General features: G+C 49.9%; 1 long non-coding RNA gene across 2 annotated transcripts in view; it reads left to right on the forward strand.

Annotated features, from left to right (window-relative positions):
* LOC140689772 (uncharacterized) overlaps window positions 1-14,126 on the forward strand; it is a 96,170-nt gene that overhangs the window by 70,485 nt on the left and 11,559 nt on the right. Inside the window, exons 1-2 of one of the 2 annotated variants that reach the window (XR_012064876.1) lie at window positions 10,415-10,705; window positions 12,079-12,227. This is a non-coding gene — a long non-coding RNA (uncharacterized lncRNA). Of the gene's footprint in view, window positions 1-10,414; window positions 10,706-12,078; window positions 12,228-14,126 lie in introns of those variants that run through there. The other variant, XR_012064875.1, reaches the window with a different exon arrangement.

Here is a 14,126-nt window from a genome sequence, read left to right on the forward strand (position 1 = left end):
CACCCAGAGCCCTGAATGCTGTTTTGTCGGTCAATGGCATATGAACTGATACTCCAGGAACGTCAACACCACACATTCTGGAAGCGATACCTCTGAGGCCTCATTTACACTTCGTGGTGCTGTGTCAGGACCCAGGCTTGGCTGCTGAAACGGTGACTTAAACAAGGTGGAAGTTCATCTCTCAGCCATGCAAATGTCCCATCGCCCATGGCATTTCTGTGACCTCTGTTGCGATTCTCTGCCATCCTAGGAAGTTGCCTTCTCCATCATGTCCTTATCCCAGCCACCAGGAATGGTGAGAGTGAATGTTGCCAGCATTCAGCGGCTCCCCTCCCCCCTCCGTTATGCTTTCACTTTATCACAGAGCCTGGAAGCCTTGATACCACATTTCTCAGACTCTTTCACGACTAGGATTCAGGTTGTGACTTGTTCCAAGCCATGAGCTTCACCCATGTGCAATCTGGAAGGCAGAAAGAAGGCTGAGGCCATTTCCTCCTAGGCAGTGGACATGGCTGGCTTGTAGCCTCTGGCCCATGGGAGGCTCAGCAGTGGCTGGATCTACAGTGCACTCTCTGGCCACCTTGCCTCTGTGGGTGACTGTGACATTGCAGTGGTTTCCTGGAGTGTCCTGACTTCTCTTTTGTAGCTGCCACGATGTGACCAGGAATCCTGGCAGCCTCCCCCAGCCTCCATGGAGGAGTGAGTTGACCTCTCCCTGGGCCCCCACTCCTCCAGTCTTACCTCCAGCTCATCCCTAGCCCCAGTGGGTTGTGCTGGTCTGTCCGTGGGTCTGCCTCTCCCAAAAGATGAGGTAGAGTCTGGGTTGACAAGGACCTCGTCTGATTCATCTCTGAATTCCCAGAGTCCAGCACTGCTTGCTCAAACCCTATCCTCCATTCACATACAACCCCACCCTTCCCAAACGTGCAGTACTTTCTTCCGCCCTGGGCTCTTCAAAAATTGTACCCTTTCACCTGGCACATCTTTTCCATACTCCTCCCTTGACTCTTATAAGCCAAGACCCCGGGTACCATCTCCTCCAAGAAGCTTTTCCCTAACTCCCAAAGATGGACCGAGTACCTCCTCGAGGCTCCTGCAGCCTCTAAGGTCCCCTCTACTCCCTCCCTGCTCAGAGTGGTCAGGGACCAGCGGGGTCAACATCGCTGGGAGCTTCTTGAAAATGCAGAGTCTCCGGACTCACCTCGGACCTCCTGAGGCAGAACGAGCAGTTTAACAACATTGCCAGGTGATTCCTGCGCACATTCAGGCTGGGAAAGCGCCGCTCCCGCCCTGCGGGTTACACAGATTAGGACCCTCTGCCTGGGGTCTCCGTGTCCTACCAGACTGCGAGCTTGTTCTGAGGGTAAGAAATGTTTCTTATTCTTTTTATCCCCTCCTTCCGTCCCCAGCAGGGTTGCCAGATTTAGCAAATAAAAATACAGGACACTCAGGAAATTTGAATTTCAGATGAACGATGAATAATTTTTTAGTACAAATACGTCCCATATGATATTGGGGGCATAGCCACCCTACAGAATGATTCGGGTTTTTTTATCAGAAATTCAAATTTAATTGGGCATCCTATATTTTACCTGGAACCCTATTCCAACCCCTGCTCAGTGCTTTGACCTGCACAAAAATCCATGTTTGCTGAACGGAGGCTTGAAGGATGTGTGACTGTGCGTCGCATCTATGAACCCAGGGAAGCTTGCCTGCCAATCTACTTCCCAGGGTTGCTGCTAAAATAAAACTAGTGGAAATGCTTCAGAAACGCTAAAGCTGTGTACAAATGCGGCTTGTTATTACAGTCATCATCACCACTGCCGTCACCCAAACGGCCCCACATACGTCTGAGCTAGGCTCTGTGAGCATTTGTGTGTGTCAGTAATTCTTTCATATTGCTCAGATCAATCTGGATTTAGCACATTAGGGCAGATGACATTATGCTGTAATCATGGTGTTACTGTTATTGCTGTCACTGTTGCTATTATTATTACAGTAAGCCACTTCATGGATCGCTGTGATTATTGTCCCTGCAGAAAATTTTATGTTCTTGCCATTGACTTCATTGTAACAATGATATGTGAGACCTTCCCCAGGGCTCTGAATGGCAGGTGCCTGGAAGCCCTGCCTCTGTCTTGGGAGCGGGAATGTGCCGGCCTTGACTCCTTCAGGGGAAACAGAGAGACAAGATTAGTTTCTGAGTCACAGTCGAGGTCAGCAGTTTCCACAGTGGGGTCCTTGGACCAGCAGCGTTGGCATCGCCTGGTAGCTTGTTAGAAGCAAATGCTTGGACTCCACTCGAGACCTCTTGAATCAGAGGCTCTGAGGGTGGGGACTAGGAATCTGGGCCTTCCAGGGGATCTGATGCACCTAAATGTGAGGATCACTGATCTAGGTGGATGTGCGGGAACCTGGAGCTCTCAGGTCCCTGCCAACACTGTGACTGTAATTTTACTGTGTTCCTGTGATCTAGGAAGATAGGGGCCAAAGGAGCAGGAGGTGGAGCTTGGGCACTGGGAGAGGGGATAATAGTGGCTGACCTGGTATCAGGCCCCATGGCCAGGGCCCTCCTTCTATTCACAGTCTTCCCAGGGAAAAAGTGAATTTCCACAAGTGGGATAGGGGAAGGTGGAGTGCTCCAAGCAGGGGAATTGTTGTGTGCAAAGGCCCTGAGGCTTGGCAGCAAGGGGAAAGTTGAGGAGAGAATGGGTTTCCAGGTTTGCTGGAATCTGTGATATTAGTGGAGATGGTTTAGAGAGCCAGAGCATGGTGGCCCTTGGATGCCACAGGACCCTTCAGATTTCATCCAGTTGATTTTTGAAGGCCTCTGACGGTTTCTGAACAGGAGGGGATCATTGGCAGGGCTGTGCTTGTACAGAATGGAGAGGGTGAGACAAGAAGCTGAGAGCACAGCAAGGAGGCTTCCGTCAGGGCTGACTCTTAGCAGCCACGCAGGCAGGCCCTGAGGTTGCACAATGTGCCACCTGTGGTCCTGGCTCCAAGAGTCAAGTTGGTATCCTTGTTTCTCCACAAAGCTGTCACTTTTTAACTAACAGCATTAAAAAAGTAAAAACAAAACAAAACAAAACTGTCCTGGCTGGTTGGACTTTGTAGCTCTCGCTGACTAGGGAGCTGGGATCTGTGACAGTGACAGCCATGACAGCTCCGGCACCCGCTGGCGGGCGTTCGGTCCCGAGCTTCTGGGCAGGGGCTTTGATCTGGCTGCAGCTGTTGCCGTGGATATTTGTGAGGGTTGGTTTTTTCTGGGGGGGAGGTTGGATGGGAATAGGGACCCACGGAGGGCATGATGGAAGAGGGACTCTTGCCCTGGCCCCTCCTTGCCTGCCTGCCTGTGGGGAGGAAGGTGTCCTTGGATGTGATCTCATTAAGGTCTGGAGAAGGAGGAAGCAGGGTGGGATAGGGCTTGGGGGTGAAGGAGGAGGAAGGAACAAATATTTATACCACTCCTATTCCCCATTTCTCTCTGTCTTCCCTCTGCCCCTGCCCTGCCGCAAGGGACAATGGAGGGGGTCTCTCCTCTTCCTTCGAGGAGCACCAGGAAATACCATGCTTCGTGGCCCCCTTGTGGGCTAGCCACTTTGGGAGTACAGCCACATGTGGCTTTCTCGTAAAAGGTGTTGGCCGTAGAGGCAGCAGTGTGGTCCCCTCCTGTAGCTCCAAAGGAAGTAGGCGTCACTAAGAGGGTCTCTAGCAGGAAAGAAAGGACATGGCACCCTCCCAGTTGGTAGGAGAAAATACTCATTCCTGAGGACAATGGAGACCCCACGGAGACTCCTAATATCAGTGTATGTGTGTCGGGGGGGGTCTCTGCATAGGGCTGGTCCTTAGATGGCAAGGAGGGCAATTGCCAGGAAGGTGGCTCCATTGCACCCCTAGGCTGAGGAGACAAGAACTAGATGTGCAAATTCTCTAGAATAATGTTGGCACCTGATAAATGCTTATTAACAAATTAATGTTCCATAAATTGGCTTGAGTGGTCACTGTGACCCAGGTTCTTTTGTGACCCTATGGAGCCTTCCCTCCAACCCCTTAGAGACAGAGCCATTGATGCCTACAGGTCATGGAATGTTTCTCCTCTGCTTTCCATGGAGATCTGGTCTCACCCTCTAATGAGGGATCCCCAGGGTTGCTCCACATATCCACTTCCTAAAGCCAAGAATTTAGATCTGGGGCTCTTTAAGACGTTGTAACTGACTCCCATCCACGTAGTAGAGATGAGAAACGGATCCCCTGGTGGAAATTTACTGATCCCAAATCACGAAGGGAGTCAGGGACACAGCTAGCACTAGAATCTGGGTTGTCTGACTTTCCCACTAGCACTTGCTCCGCTGAGTCACGGTGTCAATCTTCAGTGCCATTTCCAGAGGGGTCTAGGGAGGGTTTGCCTAAAAGAATGCCCTGACATCATGGGGCCAATACTCCAGGGTTTCAGATCTACCTGTCCCTCCATCCTCCTGACAAAGGCCCTCAGGAAGGCTATTCGCATCCCTCTGAGTGGTTCGGGCTCTTGAATTACATTGCCCTTATCTTTAGGGCAGTTGCTGGGGTTAGTGATTACATCCTGGGCAGCATGGTTAAGGGCACAGAGTCTGGAGCCAGACTGACTGAATTCATGTTCCTGTTTTGCACTTAATACCTATGTTGACTTGGGCAAGTCTCTCAACCTCTCTGAGTCTCAGTTTTATTATCCCAAAATAGGAGTGCTACCAATACCTACCTCACAGGGTTGCTATGAGGATGAAATGAATTTCTTTTTGTAAAGGACTTAGAACTGTGTCTGGCACCCTGTGAGAACTAGACGAAAGCTGAAGGTAATAAAGTACTGTAGTGGTTTGGGTTCCCTAGAAGCTGCACCCAAGACAGAGATTCAGGCACCTGGGACTCACTGAGGGATCCTTGCAGGAGAAAGGGGAGGAGGGGAGGAAGACAGAAGAATATGGAGAAGACTTAAGTAAGGATTTGGTCTCAGCTGGGGTCTGGCTGCTCCGCTTTGGAACAGCAACTGCTCCATAGAAGCAGCCTCACCCTGAGGCAAGGGCAGGGGTTATGGAGAAGAGATGTAACTTTTTGCCTATTATCATTCAGTCCTTGCCTATGGGATGCTGTTAGTGCAGGGAGAGTGGAACCTCCCAGAAGAGGTGAATTCTACTTGCCAAAGACAATTCTAGAGAAGAAGGAGACTGTGAGCCATTAGCAGCTAACATTTGCAGCAGCTGGGCGATGGATGTGTCAGCCCAGCAAAAAGAATCTGGGCAGGGCACCAACAGTGCTAGCTTACAGCACTGGGACCAGACCCCTCAAATCCCCCTTTGCCCACTGAAGGGAGGATGCTGTCCTTGGTCCTGGTCCTTCCCTTCCAGTACTTCCAGCAGGGCTAGGCTTCCTCTCCTACTCCACCTCCAGCAAGGAATCAAAACTCTCATTAAGAGATAGAGAAATTCAAGGGCATTCCCAACCCCTGCACCACTTTATCAGCTCCCACCAGCCCCCTCCTAGCAGAGGGCTCTCCCAAGGACCCCGGAGCTCAGGAGGTTCTGACTCCTGGCACTCAGACAGGGTCCAACCTTCTGATGATATCTTAGCCCCAGCCCCTTCCCCGACCCCCAGGTCCCTGTGGTGGGGACTTAGCCGTGCAGGAATTTCTATCACACCATGAGCACCTTGGAGGAAAATCGGCAAAATTAATTGGAAATTAAAGTCACCAAATGAACACTGAATTAAGAAACCGTTAACTCCAAATGACTGCTGGGAGGGAGCGGAAGTTAATTACAAAGGCCGCCTGGCTATTTTGCGTGTTTTCAGCATCACAGTTATCATCTTAGATCCTGACGTCTGAGTCTGATTAACATTCTGTGGCCGTCAGTATTGCTTTTGGTAAGACACGTGGCCCTCCCCAGGTATCCATGACCAGCTCTGGCACTGAGGAAGCCTCCCCACTGCCCGAGACAGGGCCTCCCCACAGACTCCCTGCTTGATGCACAGCAGCCTCTTCCCACAGCTGCCCCCTGCCTCAGCGTCCTCTAAGGGAAGTCGTTGCCAGTGGTGTCCCTGGGCGCCCTTGCCCACACATTATCATTGCATAATGGGCACCACCATCCACCTCATTAGGCTCTGCTGGGGATCAGGATTAAATGAGATAAAATGGAAGAAGCACATGGTTTATTAGCCAAGAGGGCTGTGGGAGAGAGTTGGGGGGAGGGGGAAGCTAACTGCTTGCAAGAGAACCTCCCAGATGTACTGCCCTGAAAGGCAACTCTGGGTCAACTGTCCTCTCTCCCTGGGAACAGTCTACCACAATAGGTATGACTATAGGTTGGAAGCTCCACAAAGGCAAGGGATTTTGTTGTTTTGTTCACAGTCCTATCTCCGGAGCCTAGGTCTTGCCTAGAACAATAAATATTTATTGAATGAATGAGTGAACTGGAACCCCCAAGAAACCTTCACTTGCTCATTTGCTGAGGGAAAGGAGCTGTTTGCAATGGCCATCCGACTGCTGGGAGCCAGGGTATCTCAACTGAAGGATGTGGTTGAGGCCATTACGATCTGTCACTGGTTCTGTGGCAAAGCTGGTCCCCTTCTAGCTCATCTTGCATCCCTATTTCCCTCCCCCACTCTCTATATTATCTCCCAGAGTAATTTTTCTAAAACCTATGTCTAATCATGCCCCTCCCCAGCTCGGTACTTTTCAATGACTCTTTGCTGCCTGCAGAGTAAACTGTTAACGACATGGCATTGGAAACCCCTGGAGATATTTAGTCCCCAGAGCTTCCCTTCCAGAATGTTGCTCCTCCAGGAAGCCCTTTCCAACCACTGTGAACCTGTGTTCTCTCTTCTGTGACCTTTGTCTTAAATTTAGCACACAACCAGACATTTTCTAATATTTTGACTCTATATTTAGTGCCCTATGAGTGATTTTTTTCCCTCTCCATATTGATTATAATCTGCTTGAGCAAATGGATTAGTATATTCTTGGGCCTCCCACAGAAAATGCAGGAAAGGGCCAAGAACACAGAGGTCTCATTGTGAAGGACACTGGTTGCTCAGTCAGTGCATTCATCAGCTTCCCCTCCTTGCACTCCCCCACCACATTCTCGTACCACAGCTTTTGGCATATCTCTGCTTGGTAATTCTCACACTGTCTTGTAAGCACTGATTTTCTCATCTGGCCTTGTCCCCTGGGCTGTGGGATCTTAGAGAATGAGGGATGAATGCCCTTTATCCCTGAATTCCCAGCATCTGGCACAGTGCCTGACACCCTCAGTAAACAAGAAATGATTAAAATGACCCTTCCCTGGCTCTGTTTTCTTATCCTGCTCTTGGACAGAGCCTTACCTATGCATTCCATAGCATCCCTTTCATCTCTTACTCATTTATCCATTTGCTTGTTCAGCAACTCTTTATTAAACGTCAACTATGTGTCAGGTACGAGTTTAGATACTGGAGACAGCGATGAAAAGACACGCAGTTTAGACATCCTCATTTCTCTATCGTACAATGAGTACCTTGAGGTTGGGAACATGCCTGGTCACCTCCATGGTTCCATTACTTAGCATAGGGCTTGTCCCATAAAGTGTTCACCGAGTGTCCACTGAATTAATCAGTAGTGCATCTAATTGGCTTCATTCCCCTTTTAAGCCTGTGGTCTCTTGTTCATTCTATGAGATTTTAGAGGGACTAGAATTGCCATAAGGCTGGAGCCACACAAAAGGCCAGCTCATTGGGAAGACGATTTCGTTCAACAAGCATTTCCTAAAAATATCCCTACCCTCAAGAAGCCCACAGTCCAAAGGAGAAGACAAAGATAAGCACAGAGAGATAACCTTGTGAGGTAAGTGCAAGGTCAGAGGGACAGTGGGACACTGGTACAGGAGTGGTACTAGCGCAGATGAGGGGATGCTTTCTTTTTCCCTGGAGGTGGGGAGCGGGCTTCCTGGAGAAGGGGGTTCTTGATCTGGGCAGTCAATCAAAAGTGTGCCATGAAGACAAAGCGGGAAAAGCAGAGGGAATGGAATATGCAAAGACACAGTGAAGGCCTAGGACGTTTGGGGAATTTCTGGTGGAAGCTCAACAATGCTAGAGCTTATGAGATAAAAGAGAGGGTGGAGGGGCAGGCAAGACGGAGGCTATGTTGTAGCCTAAAGCCTAAGAAGCACAGGCTTTATCGTGTAAGCTGGGAGAGACTCAGACGTTATAGCCTCTGAAAAGACAGCAGAGAAAGGGAAAATGAAAATCCATACGGGAGAAATAATATGAACCCAGCAGGTGGGGTGAGATGTTTGCCTATAGGCCTTGCCTGGCCAGCGTCCACTCACCCTTCACCCTGTGGGTAGGAGCATTTTCCTCTGTGGAACAGCCCTCTGCCTGTCTGAGTTCATCTATCCAGTGGGGTTACCTACCCAACATCCACCCACCACATAGCCCAAGCCTGGCCAATCACAATATTCCACTCCTCTGGCCAGTGATTGGCTCAGAGGTGATCATGTGATCCCACCTGAGCCACTGAGACTCAGTTCTGGGCTCTTTTTTGAGAATGGAGGGGATGTCTCTTCTGCTGAGGATGTTGAGAGGATGTGAGGAGCTGAAGCTGTTTGCAGCCCTTTGCTAGGGCTGAATGAAGCCAGTTTTGAGGAACACAGAACCAAAAGATTATGTGCCACTCAGTTCTGGTGGAATCATCTGACTGCTGGAAGCAGTAAGCTGTATTTTTGGACTTTTCAGAGAAATTTTTTAAATTAGGCTAATTTGGATTAGGCTTCTGTTATTTCTAACTAAGAAAGTCCTAACACTGAGAAAGGTTAAAAAGAAGCATGAGTTTCTTAGGGGTAAATATGAGATTCACTGCTGGCATTGTCTAAACTAAAGGCTTGGCTCAGGGAAGGTAAGCAGAAGGCTGTGTGTCTAAGATGAATGAGTATGGGAAACACCTGTGGGAAGAAGTGAAAGAACACCACTGAGTTAGTATTTGAGAACAGTAGTTTGAATTTAAAGAGATGAGATTATATCTAGGACTCATACAGGTAGGGAAGCCTGTTTATCAAGGAATGGAGGGAGCTAGGGAAAGACCCCATCCTGAGTTAGGGAGGAAAAATAGGGATAAATGGAATCATCAATAATACAAGATTGTGCACAGAACAAAAATCTTATGCCCTAAAGTGAATAAACTAGAGCAGGGGCTGGCAACTTATTTCCTATAAAGGGCCAGTTTATTGTAGAGCAAAAGCAGCCATAGACGATAAGTAAAAAAGTGAACATAGCTATGTTCCAATAAAACTTTATTTATAAAAACAGATGGCGAGCCATATTTGGCTGTGAGTCATAGTTTGCTGACTCTTGAACTAAAGAATATAGACTGTTTAGTGCTATAAACAGAGCCATGTGAAGCATGTGTCTGGAACTCAAAAATCATTTTCAGTTTATCCCTACCTTGCCTGCCATAGATGAATTCTTCAGTTTTGTAACAAGGGTGATGCTAGGGTGAACTGTCATTCCCATAAAGCCCTCTACATCTTGTTTTAAAGATTCAGCCTTGAAGCTAAATAGAGATGGGCAGCAGGTTGTGGGAAGCAGCAGCCAGTACCAAGGACAGTGCCACTCCTTGGAGGGCAAGGTTGGTTTGGGAGCCCCCTGTTTCCATACAGGTAGAAAAGGCCTTTGATCAGGGGCCAACAAGGACATCCTTGCATCTCCTATTATGAGGTGGGGGAGAAGAAAATGGCCTGGAGATCCCAAGAAGTGTCCTTAGAATCTGGGTGCTTGACTCCACAGGCTAACCCCGGGACCATGTAACCAGTGAGAATGAATCTTTTTCCCTAAATGATAAGCCACAATTTCATGTTAATATGCCTAGGTGGTGTGAATAAAAAGGGTGCCTGGAAGGGATCTTGGAAAGTCACTTTAGCTCATGCTGTCTCCTCTTCCTCACCTGTCAAGTGGAAATAATAATCACTTCCCTGCCTTCCTGCAGGGTCATTATGATTATCAAATGAGACAGTGGGCAGAAAAGTACTGTGAGCAACAGAAAGTACAGATGGGAGCTTAGTCCAGATGTCCAGCTCACTCTCTGACCTGCCATGACTCTCATCTCTTTTCTTTCTTATCATTAAAAAAAAATTGCTTTTTCTTTCCAAGTGATGTAGAGAAAAAAAGCCAAACTAGTTTCAGCCTTACTGCCTGTGGTAAGCATTGCTGGCTTACCTCACATCCACCCCACCTACCAGTCATTTTTCCCATGAACAGAGCTTAAGCTGTGTTCAGAGGCAACCTCCTCTAGAAGGTGGTGGGTTTCATTAAGGCAGTCATAGTGGCCCCATTTCTATTGCCAACTGTTGTTTAGGAATGGATATTTGAACAGTTCTGGCCAATGAGATGTGAGAGGAAGACTGCTGGGAGGTATGGATAATGAACCCATATTGATTTTCTTTTTTTAATTAAAGGGAACACTTGGAAGGACTGATCTCTCTCAGAATAAGAGTGAAGCCAGTAGTGGAAAAGCAGAGCCAGAGCTGGCCCTGGAGCCCCTAAGCCCACCGCCCACATTTGGGCCTCTTGTTCTGTGAGATACTAAAATTTCTTATTGTTTGGTCCTGTTGGGCCAGAGGTTTCTCTTACCTACAGCCAAAGGCGTCCTCACTAGCAATCACTGCTCATGAGGAGACAGCCAAGGAACGCTGGATGCTCACGGGTACACACCTCCTCCTAGAGCCTCTCTCTCCCCCCACAGTTCCCCCTCACCTTCTTTTCAGGGCATCATCTGGAAACAAAACTGACAAGCTATATGCTCCCTAGGCCTGTGTTCATCTTTAATTAATTCTTGGAGGCATAATGCTGGAACCACGGGGAAGAGGGTTGGCTGTAAGAAGTGTGGTCCCATTTCCCGACCTCCCCTAGACCTAAAGAATTTCCCCCGCCACTCACATGCCTCTCTGCTCAGTGCTCGGGGACAGAGCATTTTTTAGGGAAATATTTACTCTGCCTTGGACCAAGAATGGAAGAAGGAACTTTGTGGCTCTTGGTGTTTGTGCTTGAGAAGATCCGGGAGTTAAGGCTCATTCCTTTGGGTCACAGAGCCAGGTCTGGGCCCTTAGAGTTTATCTCAGAGCTGGGGTCTGGGAGGGTTTGTCTGAGATGGACAGCTAAAGTCATTTCCAGAGTAAAGAAGCAACTAATTATGACTTAGTCCCTCTTGGCTCCACCAGGCATCAGCTCTCCTTGAACCCAAGACTTTCAGAGCCAATGGATGCTCAAAAGCATAGAGGGTGTGGCTGAGTTAGGGGTAGGGGTATGACATGAGAGGAGCCATGGGGAAGCCCAGGACTTCCAAATAAGATGAACTAGATCAGGTGATCAGGGGTCCAGGCTGAGTCAGCAGAAGCATAAGGTGAGATGCCTGTTCTCAGGATAACCGTCACACCGTCCCCCCAGCCCCCACCCCACCCAACAGCTCAGGTTCCACCTCCGGGACCTGCAGTGACTGAGAGATGCATCCAGCTCAGAGATGTTTTCTTTTCATCTAATAAGGAACCAAAAGAAAAGAAAAGAAAAGAAAAAAAGGATGTGGGAAGAGAGTGTTTAAGATGCCCTCAGCTAGGAACTGCAGCCGTCCTTTCATGGTGGCTGTTAAAAGTCTGGGCACACACAGGGCCTGCCTCCTAAGGCTCAGCCTGGGAGGAGGCAGCGAGCTGAGTGGGCAGGCCAGGTGCAAGCTTGCCCGAGGGACCCTGCCACCAGCCCTCACTCGGGCCCAGCTTCCCCTTCCCTGACCTCCAGGCCCACAGCCCCGGGTTCCCATTTTGGCCCCCGTTCTCATTAGCCCAGCTCCCCTCTCCACAGCCTGGGGCACTGGAAGGAGCCCTCAGCCGAGGTCAGGAGAGCAGCCCTGCCGGGATCTGCTGCATGGCTCTAGACAAACCCCTCCCCTCCTGATCCCGGGCTCCTGTCCTGGTGGGGGAGGGGGGAGGGGGGAGGTAGAAGTATCCATCTCTAGGGGCCTTAGGGTATTAACTGGATCCTGTTTTTTCTCTTTGTCTCCTCTGTGCGCGTCTGGACATGCCTCAGGGTGCCCGCTCCTCAGAGCTTCACCTAAGGAAGGTCTCTGCCTCCCTGAGGTAGAGCCAGCGACCTGTGGCAATGAGCACACAACTGAGGAACCTGTCCTTGTGAGAGAGCATCCTTGAAAAAGTGACGTTTAAGCCAACATCCAAATGGTAAGTAGGATTAGCCAGGCGGAGAGGGAGCACAGCATGTGCAAAGGCCCAGGGGTGGGAAGGAGCTTGGAACCCTGGAATGAGAAAAAGAGCCAGTGAGACTGGACACGGCAGATTTGGAGGAGAAGGGGAGAAAGGGTCAGAGGAGGGAGCGTGGCAGGCGTGTGGGGTCTTGGAGAGGCCTCAAGACATTTGGACTTAACCTTGCCTGCTTCCTTCTATCCTCCCTCCAACTCGCTGTCTCTGCTCCCTTATGGCTTCTGCTCCTTGGTAATTTCAGCTGCACAGACCCAGCTCAGCCTCTCCGGAGGCCTCTGTCTCCTGGCTTTTCTTCTCTGTATCAGGTTTTGCTGTTAACAAGTACATGCTGTAGGAATCCCTTCCCCAGCAGCAGCATGGCCACCATTTCCTGGGCACAGCCTCGCTGCTCCCCACAACGACCCTGAGACCATGGTCTCCATTTTACAGAAGCCAAAACCAACATCAGAGAGGTGAGATCACACGCCCAAGAAAACTCAGCTGGCAAACGGCAGAGCCAGGATTGGGACCCACATGAGTCTGACACCAAACACCCCCCTGTTCCCTGCCACCCGCGTTGTTTCTCCTGATGCTAGGAGACTGCAGGCAGGGATGTGTGGGCATAGGGGCTCCATCGTGACAGGCTCCTCATGGGAGCCGACAGGCCCCGGGCTTCTGCAGGCTGGTCTGGCGCTCTGAGAGGTGAGCATCTTCCCACAATGCGGGTGGACAGTGGGCAGAACCTGGACCCCCGGGAGCACCGAGGCAGGGCGTGGAGTCCTGGGGTGCTCGAAATGCCTGAGACCGTGGCATCTGCAGCCAGTCTGCCCGCCTGTCCTGAGGGCTCCATCTTTTCTGAGCCTGGGGTCCACTGTGGAACCAGGAGCCACTGGCATCTAAGGCCCTGCCATGAGGGTCCCCCAGCTGAACCGAAGACCCTCATAGATCTAGACAATACTTTATCCACAGGGCACCTCGGTACCGCGTGCCTGAGATCAGTCTTGTCGAGTGGATGGATTTCACCCCTTGATTGTGCTTGACGTGGCTGAAGCTAAATTAGTCTGTGTTTCCTTCAGCACATTCCTTCCAGGTCATTCTGTTCACTTTTCTCAACCCTCTTCAACTCCAGCTTCCCTCTGACAAACATGAAAACCTCACACTTGCTTTTTACTGATAGATGGCATTTCCCAGTGGATTCAGCGCTATCATAGTAGGCTGAGTAATAGCCCCCGAAGATATCAGGTCCTAATCCCTGGGACCTGTAAGATTTATCTGGAAAAGGGGTCTTCGTGGGTGTGATTAAGTTAAGGCTCTTGAGATGGGGAGAGTATCCCAGAGCAGCGGGGTGGGCCCCAGACACCATCACAAGTATCCTTAGAGGAGGGAGGTAGAGGGAGATTAGGAGTGATGCGACCACAGGCTGAGGGTGCCACAGCCTTCAGAGTTTGGAAAAGGCAAGGAATGGACTCTCCCCTAGAGCCCCCGGGGGAGTGCAGCTCTGCTGAATCCTTGATTTCAGCTCAGTGTTACTGATTTCAGACTTTTGACCTCCAGAACTGTGAGGGAGTAAATTTCTGTTGTTTTAAGCTCCCGGGTTTGGTACTTTGTTATGGCAGTCCCAACAGACTACTACAGTAATTTAAAACAAATCAGAGCTGCAGGGAACTACATAAACTATTTGCAAACCTGAAAAGTCACCCTGGATGTTATGACAGTCCCCTAGGCTGAGAGCTTGATGCTATTCAATGCACCCAGTTTACAGAGAAGAAAACTGACGGCCAGAGAAAGGCAAGGACTTGCCCAAGGTCACAAAAGTGCTTACTGGCAGAGACAGGACTGGAACCCAAGAACTCAGCTCTCAGTCCTCCTATGGCATTAGGA

Source organism: Vicugna pacos, chromosome 27, assembly GCF_048564905.1.
Source record: "Vicugna pacos chromosome 27, VicPac4, whole genome shotgun sequence".
NCBI lineage: Eukaryota > Metazoa > Chordata > Mammalia > Artiodactyla > Camelidae > Vicugna > Vicugna pacos.